The sequence below is a fragment of the Jaculus jaculus genome, chromosome 1, assembly GCF_020740685.1.
Source record: "Jaculus jaculus isolate mJacJac1 chromosome 1, mJacJac1.mat.Y.cur, whole genome shotgun sequence".
In the NCBI taxonomy this organism is placed as follows: domain Eukaryota; kingdom Metazoa; phylum Chordata; class Mammalia; order Rodentia; family Dipodidae; genus Jaculus; species Jaculus jaculus.
In genome coordinates, this window is record NC_059102.1 from 66466381 (window position 1) to 66478473 (window position 12093).

At 41.6% G+C, this 12093-nt stretch overlaps 1 pseudogene; it reads left to right on the forward strand.

Moving 5' to 3' along the window:
* The first annotated feature begins 408 nt into the window (after positions 1–408).
* On the forward strand, positions 409–10552 carry LOC123461674 (annotated as a pseudogene).
* The last annotated feature ends 1541 nt before the right edge of the window (positions 10553–12093 follow it).

The following is a 12093-nucleotide window of genomic DNA, read 5'->3' on the forward strand; positions in this document are numbered from 1 at the left end:
CCAAGCTGAAATTAGCTTGTTATTTTCTCGATGTCATAGAATAGGACTGACTCCCCTTCCTTCCTTCCTTCCTCCTTTCCTCCCTTCTTTCCTTTTCCTTTCCTCCCTCCCTCCTTCCCTCTTTCCCTCCCTTCCTTCATCCCTTCTTTCCAGTTCCTAATAGTCTCTGTCTCCAACTTGCTATGTAGCCCAGGCTGCCCTTGAACTTTTAATTTCTCTGAATTAGTCTCCCAAGTGCTGGATTACAGATGTGGCCCAACATGCAAAGCTAGATTGGATCGAGAGAAGCCAAGGAACTATTTAGAAACTTCTGTCCCTGCAGCTGCCTTCAAACCTGTGTCCTGAGCACCAGACCCCATTCCTTCCCTGTGTTAGGGGCAGTGTTGATTACCACTCAGCATAGAGGACATGGCAGCTCTTCAATGTGGGCAGAGTGTAGGCGACGGACAGAAGGGGGCAATATCCCTGTGTGGTGGTTCCAATTCTATCTGCATTACTTACTTCAGGTAATTTTTGTTTATCATGGGGTTATTTACCAAGCTATTTATTATTGTCTCCTATGCCTGGCTGGAAGAGATTCAAATTTGACTTTTTTCAAGGAAATACTATGCTGGTGATCTTGCAGGTGGTACATTGGTTATCTGTCGCTTCACAACAAATTATCCCAAATCTTAAGGGATTAAGATGAGAAATGCCTTTTATTTTCAGTATATGAGTTAAGCATCAGCTGCCTAGCTGGCTTGGTCTTTTTTGAGGCTCAATGCAAGGTTTGGCTAGGGTTCCAGACACCTCAAAGCATAGCTTGGGGAGTCTCCATCTGTTTCCAAATTTACTCATGTGGTTTTGGCAAGCCTTGGGTCTTCTCTGGCTGTTGTCCTGGAGAGCAGTTCCTTGTTATGTGGGGTTCTCTGTGGGGAAGCTCTCAATATGGCAGCTGGCATCTTTCAGAGAGGAAGGAAGAGAAAGGGAGAAAGAGAGAAAGAGAGAGAGAGCAACAAGAAAGAGAGAGAGCAACAAAGTTACTGTTGTTTAATAAGCTAATTTTAGAAGTGACATTTTGTCTCTTTTGCTGTGTTCTGTTTGTGAGAAGTGAGTCACTAGGTCCAGCCTACACCCAGGAAGAAATTGCACATGGATATGAATACCAGGAGGCAGGGATCGTTGTTCAAGGATCAGGATCAAGATTGCTTATCACATGTGGGTAATGATTTTTAACTTTTTTATTAACAACTTTCATAATTATAGACAATAAACTATGACATTTCCCTCCCTTCCCTCACTTTCCCCTTCACAAATCCACTTTCCATCATATGCACTCCCCCTCTCAGTTGGTCTCTATTTCATCTTGATATCATCATCTTTTCCTCCTGTTATGAGGGTCTTGTGTAGCTACTAATACCAGGTACTGGTAATATTCGGGCTACTTTTTGTCTAGAACATTGCATTGCAAGTTTTCCTACCCTTCCTTCAGCTCTTACAATCTTCCCGCCACCTCTTCTTCAATGGACCCTGAGCCTTGGAAGGTGTGATAGAGATGCTTCAGTGGTGAACACTCCTCTGTGCTTACATGGCAGTTTGGTGAGCATAATATATGCATTTAGCCAGACACCAGCAGGCATTATACCCCTGGTGCTCATGATCTCCTCCATCATAGGCTTTTGACTAGGTGTTCAATATCAGGGTTGTATTCCCTCTTGTGGAGCGGGCTTCCAGTTCAGTTAGAGAATGGTTAGTTTCCCCCACAACAGACATACCAGTAGTACATCTGTTGGCTCATTTGGCCTGGCTGGCCGAATTTTAGGCTTGCAGTGTCCACTGTTGAGTATCTCCACTGATGACTTCTCTTTCCCATAGGATTGCATGCAGCATAGCTTTTTACCAGTTTTCTGTAAACTGATAAAAACCATAGCTGGTCAACACGGAAGAGGTTTTCAGCTCAGTTCCAGCAGGATTTTGCAGTGACCTTGCAGCCCAAGCATGTGGAGCATTCAGCAATAGGGTCTTATCATCTATTCCTGGTGGGAAACCAAGAGCTTTGGCAATAACTTGTAATGTTTTGTGGGCATCAGGTAATAATTTTTTGTGTATGTTTCCTGTTCCAATACAGAATCACAGGGATCTTTTATGAAACACTATTCAGGCTCCTGTTTGGGGAAGTGGATTTAGCTGGATGATCTTAGAGAAAAGTGGAAGTCTCTGGAGATGAGGCTCTCTGAGTAAGAGCTGTCCAAGGTTAGTAGTAGATACAGGGACTTCAGAAAAGCCTAACCATCAATTTCTAGCACTGATGTATTGTGTACATTTGTGTGTTTGGTGACACTATGTGCCTAACACCATTGTGTCTGGTAAAGATGCCAGTTCTTGTAAATAGCATGACTTTGTGAAGCCACCTGCCTTTTCTTGGACCATGTGGTCTTGAGCAATGAATATCATAGTCATAACTACAATTTACCAAAGACCAAAATTTCCTAGGCAGTGTTAGACAGATTATAGTACTAAGGAGTAGAAGAGTCCCTAGTAATGCCAGTATTTAGTGTTGTAATCCTAGTAAATGGCTATATCTTAGTCCATTGTGTTGCTATAACAATATTATTGCAGTGGGAAGTTTATAAACAATAGAACTTTATTTCTTCAGGCATGAGAGCACAGATGCATAATTTCAGTACGTGGGAAACTGAGGCAGGAGGATCACAAATTCAAAGCTAGCCTGGGCTGTTAAGAAGAGCCTACAAAAAATGGAAGAGGAGATGGAGAGATTGCTCAGTGGTTAAGGTGCATGTCTGCGAAGATTAAGGCCTCATGTTTGATTACCCACTACCCACATAAGCCAGATGCACAAGGTGGTGCATGTGTCTGGAGTTCATTTTCAGTGGCTAGAGACCCTGGCATGCTCATTCTCTTTCTCAAATGAATAAATAAATAATTTTTTTTAATGGATGAAAAGAAAAAACGCAAAAGCAAAAGGAAACATACTGACTAGTGCAATGGAAAAGTCAGGCTTCACAGCTGATTACAGGACTCAACTTTTTTCTTCTCTTCTGTGTCTGCCGCTTTTTATTTATTTATTTTGTTTTTGTTTTTCAAGGTAGGGTGTCAGTCTAGCTCAGGCTGAGCTGGAATTCACTATTTAGTCTCAGGGTAGCCTCAAACTCACAGTGATCTTTCTCTTCCTCTGCCTCCCAAGGGCTGGGATTAAAGGTGTGTGTCACCATGCCCGGCTTGCCTCTTTGTTTTTAACTGTTGGTTCTACTAGAGTATTTGTCAGCAACTTCACACTAGAGCCTTCCAGATTCAATTGCCCTTGTGAACATGGTAGCTCTAATAAAGGCCCTAAATAAGCTATTTGTGTCTTTGGAGCTCCAGTTGAGCCACCATCCTTCTCTCAGTCTATCACTGATAAATGGGATAGCCTCTTTGCCCTGGCCTAGGAGGCACCCCATTTGAACAGCAAGGGTTATTATGGAAACAACTCCATCCATACATGAATTACATTGAAGAATGGAGGTAATTGCCCTAGATATAAATATGGTTCATTACAGATACAATTGGTTCTCATAAGGAGAATGATAATTCCAACCATTACAATTTATTGTTGTATTGATTAGTACTTGATTCACAAATAGGCCTTTATTCACAAATAATTCATGCAAAAAGTTCCTGATCTATGAGCCTGTATACTTAGCTATCTCTCACTATTCTGTTCTTCTAATTAGTAACATATTTCTTAATTTAATTAACAAATGAGGTAAATAAATCTGATATGTACTCAAGTCATTGTGTATGACAGTCATGTTTTTAACTTCTTAAAAATTGTATTTTAGAAAGTGAGGAAGTTGTTTATTCCTTTTACTTATGACTCTCCTTTTCTTTTACAAGCCACTTGATAGTATTGAACTTCAAAAATCTCATAGTTTAAATTTTATTAACTTTTTTTTTAGTTTTAGAGATAGAGAAAGAGGGAAGAATTGGTGTGCCAGGGCCTCACCACTGTAATCAAACTCCAGATGTTTGTGCCACCTAGTGAGCATGTGTGACCTTGCACTTTCCTCACCTTTGTGCATGTGGCTTACATGGGATCTGGAGAGTTGAATGGGTCCTTAGGCTTCACAGGCAAGTGCCTTAACTGCTAAACCATCTCTCCGGCCCAAATTTTCGAAATATTTTAAACAACTTGCCTTCCAGGTTAATCAGGCTCTGTGAAAGTGCCTTCTCTATCCAGTCCCTGGCCAGCTTCCCTGAGATGCCATGTGAGATGGAGACAAGCCATTCCTCCTGAGTTCTTCCTGATTGACTTGTAGACTAAGAACATGCTACATCAATGGGATTTCCTTAAGCCACTTGCATTTGGAGCCATATGAAAATAACAAGGAATGCATGATATAAATGGAATTTCCTTATATACATTTTGGACTTAATTTTTTTCAATTTTTATTTATTTAGTATTTTAACATTGGCAACCTCCATACATATACAAAGTATACTCTGATCAAAGCCCTATTACCCCTTTCATTACGCCCCTTCTTTCAAACTAATTTCTCTTCTATTTTGATGTCAGCAGGGCTTTCTTTCTTTTCTTTCTTTCTTTTTTTTTTTTTTTTTTTTGCCTTCTTCCTCATCCATGACAACATATTGATGAGTGCCCAATATTATGTAGGTCTTGTGAAGGTATGACATTTATTATGAGGTCATGTATGTACCTGCCCTTTTGTGTCTTGAAGACAACATTCTAAGCACTTATCTCCATCCTTTGCCTGTTAAATTCTTATCATCATCTCTTCTGCAGTAATCCCTGAGCCTTGGAAAAGTATAGTAGACAGAGATGTCTCATCAATGCTGATAACTCAACTGTCATTTCTTCTCTGCTCTAAAGGGAATTTTGTGTCTTTATAGTAGTCATGGCTATCTGAAAAGAGAAGCTTCTCTAATCAATAGTAAGAATAGCACTAATATAGTGGCATAAATATGAAGATTTAGAAGGTAATTTGGTAGGCGTAACATGTCCACTTAGCCAAATAGTAGTAATTTCTCCCCTGGGGCTTATAACCATCCTGCCATAGGCTTGTGACTAGATTTTCAATATTAGGGCTGAATTCTATCCCATGGAGCAAGCCTCTAAACCAATCAGAGAGGAGCTGATTATCCCCATAACAATCATGTCACCATTCCACTAGTGGGCACATCTTTCTTGGCTGGCCAGTTGTATAGCTTGCAGAGTACAATGCTGGTTAAGAGTATTAATAATTATTCAGAATTTTTTATAACAAATGCATTATATCTATTTTTCAAGGTATATGCAAATTGGGTAGATTATAATTCAAAACATAGCAAGAGTTTCTGTTTGGTTCCATTTCTTTTTTTTAATTTTTTTGTTGTTCATTTTAATTTATTTTTATTTTTTTGAGAGTGACAGAGAGAGAAAGAGGCAGAGAAAGAGAGAGAGAGAATGGGTGTGCCAGGGCCTCCAGCCACTGCAGATGAATTCCAGATGCATGCACCTCCTTGTGCATCTGGCTAATGTGGGTCCTGGGGAATTGAACCTCGAACTGGGGTCCTTAGGCTTCACAGGCAAGCACTTAACCACTAAGCCATCTCTCCAGCCCTGTTTCCATTCCTTGGCATCTATAGCAGACAGCTTCAGGTTTGCTGAGATGAACTTCCAGACCAGGCACAGTTGTGGAAGAAGAGATTTATTGAAGCTTATAGACCAGGGAAAGTTTCATAATGGCAGAAAGAGCTGGCCTGTTTTCACAGGACCAAACACACAGAGAGAAGCACAGCCTAAAACTCAAAAGCCACACAGCACAGCACAGTTCAGGAACTCCCACTAGGCACACTTTTTATATCTTTAGATTGAAATCTCAAACCCACCGCCACACCTCAAGATCCGCCCAGTGACACTGCCTCCAGCCAGGTGGCTGCAGATGCAAACTACAAACTAATAAAACACTGAATATATTGGGAGCCATCTACTCAAACTACCACAATACCCTAAGTGATTTCCATTTCAAAGTCATATAGTGGTCAAAGATGTTTCTTGATCCACTATGGCAATGACAGTAACTTGATCCCTTTGGTCATTTTATACAGTGGTGAATAGGGGCCAGAGGGAAAATGGGAACTGTTTGTGAATTATAAAGACAGCATATCTCTTAAGTGCTGAATTTTGTGCCATTTTATTTTCTTTGCTGATGGTTCCTTCTCCAAACCTGAGGACAGTGGGTTGGCTCAGAATTGGTATTTGAAGAAAGTCTTTTCCACATTGTTTATTTTATGGATAAGCTACCTCCACTTACTGGAAACATTGGGGAATGACTCTGTCTTTGTCTTCAGTGTTAATTAGTTATTTCTGTGTTTATTGGTGGATCTTGGGAAGAGAATATTCCATGTGACTTCAGAGAGTACTGAGTTTGGGTGGCTGGCCTTTGGTGTCCGTCCCCTTCCCAAAGGAGTTCCAAAGTATTCCTGTTTTCTTTTACATGAAGAAAAATGGGAACAAATCAGTTGTTCAACTGTACCTTTTATTTTTTTCTCATTGTGGCTACAAACACACTGAAGTAACAATTCTATAAACCAGAATCTAGAGCTTTCTGTGCATACCAGTATCAACGAGAAGAAAAAGTGAGGTACACAGCTCTTCACTATGGCCATGCTTCCTACCACAGAAGGATCCTTACCCCCATCATCCTTGGGGGAGGGGATGAGGCAGGGAGCAGAACTGCCTGGGTCAGAACTGCTGTCCTTGGCCATAACTCAAAGAAACACAACTGGCTGAGCTGCGTGTGCTCCATCGTCCAGAGGCCATGCACATGTATTTAGGAGCTAGGGTTCCCCTTGTGGCCTCTGATTCTCAGAGCACCTCAACACAAAAAAGAAGCAGAGAAATGAAATGACTGGGTCTGTTGCTAAGAACAGTTGTTGGTTCGGTGCTAAGGGTGCAGGAAGGGTACTTGGTAGTCAATGGGCACTTGTGGCCTGGGATAACTTACAAAGTGGCAAGTGTATTAACAATTCAAGTTATCAAACTGAAAACCTCAAACAAATCAGTTTAAAAAAAGACTATTTCTTTTAAAAAATATTTATTTTCAAGGGCAAAGACACAGATTATGAATATGGACACACCAGGGCCTCCAGCAACTGAAAAACTCCAGATAGATACATGTGCTACCCTTGGCATCTGGCTTTATGTGGGCACTGCTGGATCTAACCTAGGTCATAAAGCTTTGCAGGCAAGAACCTTAACCACTGAGCCTCTTCTAGCCCTCCCCAAATAATGATTATTTCAACTGAAAAATGAATAAAGAACAAAAGGCACTCAAAATAAATATATAACCAGGCATGGTGACACACTTCTTTAATCCTAGCATTCAGAAGGCAGAGGTAGGAGGATTGCTGTGAATTTGAGGTGAGCCTTAAACTACATAGTGAATTCCAGGTTAGCCTGGACTAGAGTGAGATACTACCTCAAGAAAACAAAACACAACAATTATATACATAGATAGATAGATAGATAGATAGATAGATAGATAGATAGATAGATATAGATATAGATATATATAGATATATAGTGCTTAGTTTTACTAGTTTTGAGAAAACACAAAATTTAAAAAAAATTGTGTGTGTGTTGTTTACCTTTCAGAATGATCAAGATCAAAAAGCTTTCAGAGCCAAATGTTGGTGAGTTCAGGTAAAGATCCCCTCTATGATCAAACTGCAGCCAGGCTCTTCTGACCATGAGGGCCTCCTCCTCCTTATGCTGCAAATTATAGTCTTTGCAGCCCAAATGACACAAACACTAATCAAGTTTCCAGCACCTCACGCTACTCCCCAGAATGACCTCAGTGCCTGCCTGAGGAAGCTCAAGGCTGCCAAGGGAATAGTCTGCCATACAGGCATGAGCACCCTCTCACTGAGCGCTCACTAAAGGGCATACAGTTGTGACTCCTCCTCCAGCCCTAAACAATGTCTATGTATTGCTATGGCTCAGGATCATTTTGGGGTGTTTCTAGAAAGTTATTTAAAAAGATTTTTAAATATGTTAAGACATAAGAACATAAGCTGTACATGATATCTTTCTATAAGTATAAGTGGTTTTTGTAGACATATACCCAGAAAATTTCCCTAAATCGTTTGAACGTGGTGTTATGATTGAGTTGTGGGTTTGGATGGCTTTTACCTTCACTTTTTTCTTCCTGTTTTGATTTTGTCTGTCTGTTTTTCTAAGACTTGATGATTAGCTGCTGTAGTCCAATTGGTGAGCTCTAGGTTCATGGAGAGATGCTGTCTCAGAAAATATGGTGGAAAGCAATTGAGCAAGACACTCAGGCCTCCATGTGCACACATACACGTATGCATGCATGCCCCACACATGCATGCCCATATTACATTATCAACATGCATATACACACATGCAAAACACACAAAGGTATTTTTAAAAGATTTTATTTATTTATTTATTTGAGAGTGACAGAGAGAGAAAGAGGCAGATACAGAGAGAGAGAGAGAGAACGGGCGGGCCAGGGCCTCCAGCCACTGCAAATGAACTCCAGACACGTGCGCCCCCTTGTGCATCTGGCTAACATGGGTCCTGGGGAATTGAGCCTCGAATGGGGGTCCTTAGGCTTCACAGGCAAGCGCTTAACCACTATGCCATCTCTCCAGCCCACACAAAGGTATTTTTAAAGAAAACTTTGGGCAACCAGTATGAGTTTTGGTCTTAGTCTGGCTCAGGCTGATCTGGAATTCTCTATGTAGTCTCCAGGTGGCTTTGAACTCAAGGCGATCCTCCTATCTCTGTCTCCCTAGTGCTGGGAATAAAGGCATACACCACCACACCTAGCTTGAAAATCATTTTTATAAAGATAAAATAATTTCAAACATAAAGTAGGGAAATGTCTTTTATATTGGAAATCTCTGGAAATCATTTTTCTGTTGAGGCTTACTACACAAAGGTATTAATCAGTGTCAGAACTTCCGCCAGTCCAATGAAAAGAAGGCCAGTTTTCCTCAGTGGCACTGCTGAGAAGAAACTGACCTTCTCCTAGTGCTGAATAGATGAGCTCTGGAACCCAAGTTCCAGAGTGTGGTAGTAACCCTCCAGAGATACTGCTTCAAAATGAAATCATTTGTAGAAGTTAAACCAAGTGTTGATCATGGTCTTTTATTAAAATGAGTTGAATTTTCATTTGACTTAAATTAACTTTGAGTTGGGTTTTATCACTTGATTCCTGAAAGGATTTGATTATTAAGTGTTCCCTTGTAGGACGTTTTTCCATAGCCTTCTAACTTGGTGTTTTGACCCCTTGTGGCACTGAGCCTGGTCTTCTAAGGCCGACCTCACTCTGCCACGGGCTCTCTGCTGTGAGTCCGTCTTCTCCTGCGTCCTACAGAGTTACTGCACTGCGGCCACAACGGCCATTTCTCACGTGCGGATCTCAAAGCCTACGGGAATTCAAGATGATTCCTGCTCGTAAAATAAACCAGGAGTTCTAATATTTACGGTTCAGAACTTTTTTTTTTTGGTTCAGAACTTTGGCAGAAAGAATACTATCAATATCTACCTTCGAGTTCGATCGGCGCCAGTCACCATCACCGCGACCAGCAGCAGCGAGGCGAGGCCCAGCAGCCGCCGCCGCCCCCCGCCGCCCCCCGCCGCCCTCAGCGCGGCCGACACCAAGCCGGGCACCCCGGGCGGGCTCACGTCGGTGGCGCCTGCCAGCGGGGACAACAAGGTCATCGCAAGGAAGGTTTTGGGAACAGTAAAATGGTTCAATGTCAGGGATGGATATGGTTTCATCAACAGGAAGATGTATTTGCACACCAGACTGCCACAAAGAAGAGTAACCCCAGGAAGCACCTTGGCAGTGCAGGGGATGGAGAGACTGCAGTCTGATGTTGAAGGAGAAAAGGTGCGGAGGCGGCAATGCTGCAGGCCCCGGTGGAGGTCCAGGTCATCGCAGTAAACGTGCAGCAGACCGTAACCACTGTAGACGCTGTCCACGTGGTAGGGGGCTTCCACGCAATTACCAGAATTACCAGAATAGTGAGAGTGGGGTAAAGAATGAGGGATGGAGAGCGCTCCTGAAGGACAGGCCCAACGACGCTGGCCCTTCCGCGGGCCAGGCTCCCACCTGACCACATGAGAGGCCCTATGCGCGCAGACCACAGTCTTCCAGCCTCCTGTGCAGGGAGAAGTGATGGAGGGTGCTGACAACCAGGGTGCAGGAAAGTAAGGCAGGCCTGTGGGACAGAATATGTATCGCGGTTATAGACCACGATTCCGCAGGGTTCCTCCTTCCCAAAGACAGCTCAGAGAGGATGGCAATGAGGAGGACAAGGAAAATCGAGGAGATGACACCCCAAGTCAGCAGCCACCTCAACGTCGGTACCGCCGCAACTTCAATTACCAAGGCAAGTGCCCAGAGAACCCTAAACCAGAAGATGGCAAAGAGACAAAAGCAGCCGATCCACCAGCTGAAAATTCGTCCGCTCCCGAGGCTGAGCAGGGCGGGGCTGAGTAAATGCCGGCTTATCATCTTTACCATCATCCCTTCTAGTCATCCAACAAGAAGAAATGAATATGAAATTCCAGCAATAAGAAATGAACAAAAGATTGGAGCTGAAGACCTTAAGTGCTTGCTTTTTGTCCATTGACCAGATAAACTAGAACTATCTGCATTGACTAAGCATCATGGAGTTTTTATTATTTTTACCTAAAGATGTCTCTTTTTGGTAATGACAAACGTGTTTTTTTAAAAAGCTTGGTTTTTCTCAATATACCTTTAAAGGTTTTTAAATGGTTTCACATCTGGTCAAGTTGAGATTTTTAAGAACTTCACTTTTAATTTGTAATAAAAAGTTTACAACTTGATTTTTTCCAAAAAAAAGTCCACAAACTGCAAGCAAGCACCTGTTAATAAAGGTCTTAAATATTGAAAAAAAAATCTATCTTCTATTATTCTGGCCACAGAATTAACTTCCATAAGGTCTTTGCTTCTTGGCTGTGAAGGCAGTAGATGGTGGGAGTAGATGGCATTTACAGCTTCAGTTTGTCTGGAGCCTAGTGGATTTGGACACTAAATGGCAGAAAAGGAAGGACTATTCAATGAGACACATATAGCATGAGATTATATGTATATATATGTATGTATTATAATAAAGACCTGGTTGTTGAAAAGTATGCTTTGTGGAGAGTTACCACAACTCCAGGGCTTACTTTATTGCCTGAGGCATTTGTATCAGTTTTGTTTTCAGGCTATAGGACTGGCGTGCATCCTTCTTTAGGTACCAAAGGCAGGATGGGAAATGTCAATGTGGACTAATGAGGTTGAGAATATTGATGCAGAAATAAAGATTGGAGTGTGTACATGTGTGTTTGTGAATATTCTCTAGCTTGGCTTACCAACAGTTCTAGGAGCAGTGACTTCTTGGTTAGCAATGAGAACATCCCAATAGAGCTCTAGAAAGAAATGGGTGAGTCCCAGTCTGAGGTTGGGGAAAATTACAGTTGCACCTGGACTATCATGTGACAGAGTGAAGGACTGCTCAAAGATAAGTGAGGTTTTACCAAAGCTCACAGAAGCCAGACTGAAGTTGATAGATTAGGACAATCTGAAGACAAAAATATATAATCCCACTAACAATTTATTGGATAAAGTAGGATTCTACAAGTTCATGCTAATATAAATAAATTAAGAAATTAAAATTGATGGGCAACAGGCTATCTACATATACACAGACCACTTTCTTAATAAAATATTAATTTCAAAATCTAGCTACTTTTCCCAGTGGGGAAAGCCTTGTCAAATTTACCTTAATCACCTGTTCAAAGTAAGCATCAACAGGGTACAGCGAGAAAAATCATAAATCAGTTCTGAAGAACTACTTCTAAAGATGAATAACTTTAATCTAACAGCCAAATCCAAGTCAGGGGACACTGGATGGAATAACTATGAGTAACATTCATAAGTGTCAAGGGTGTGGAAATCATGGAAAGACTGAAGAGTTATGCCAGGCTAAAGGAAGCCAAACAGATGTGACAACTAAGTTGAAATGTGATTGGGCCAGATCTTTTGGCTACAAAGAACATTTATTGAG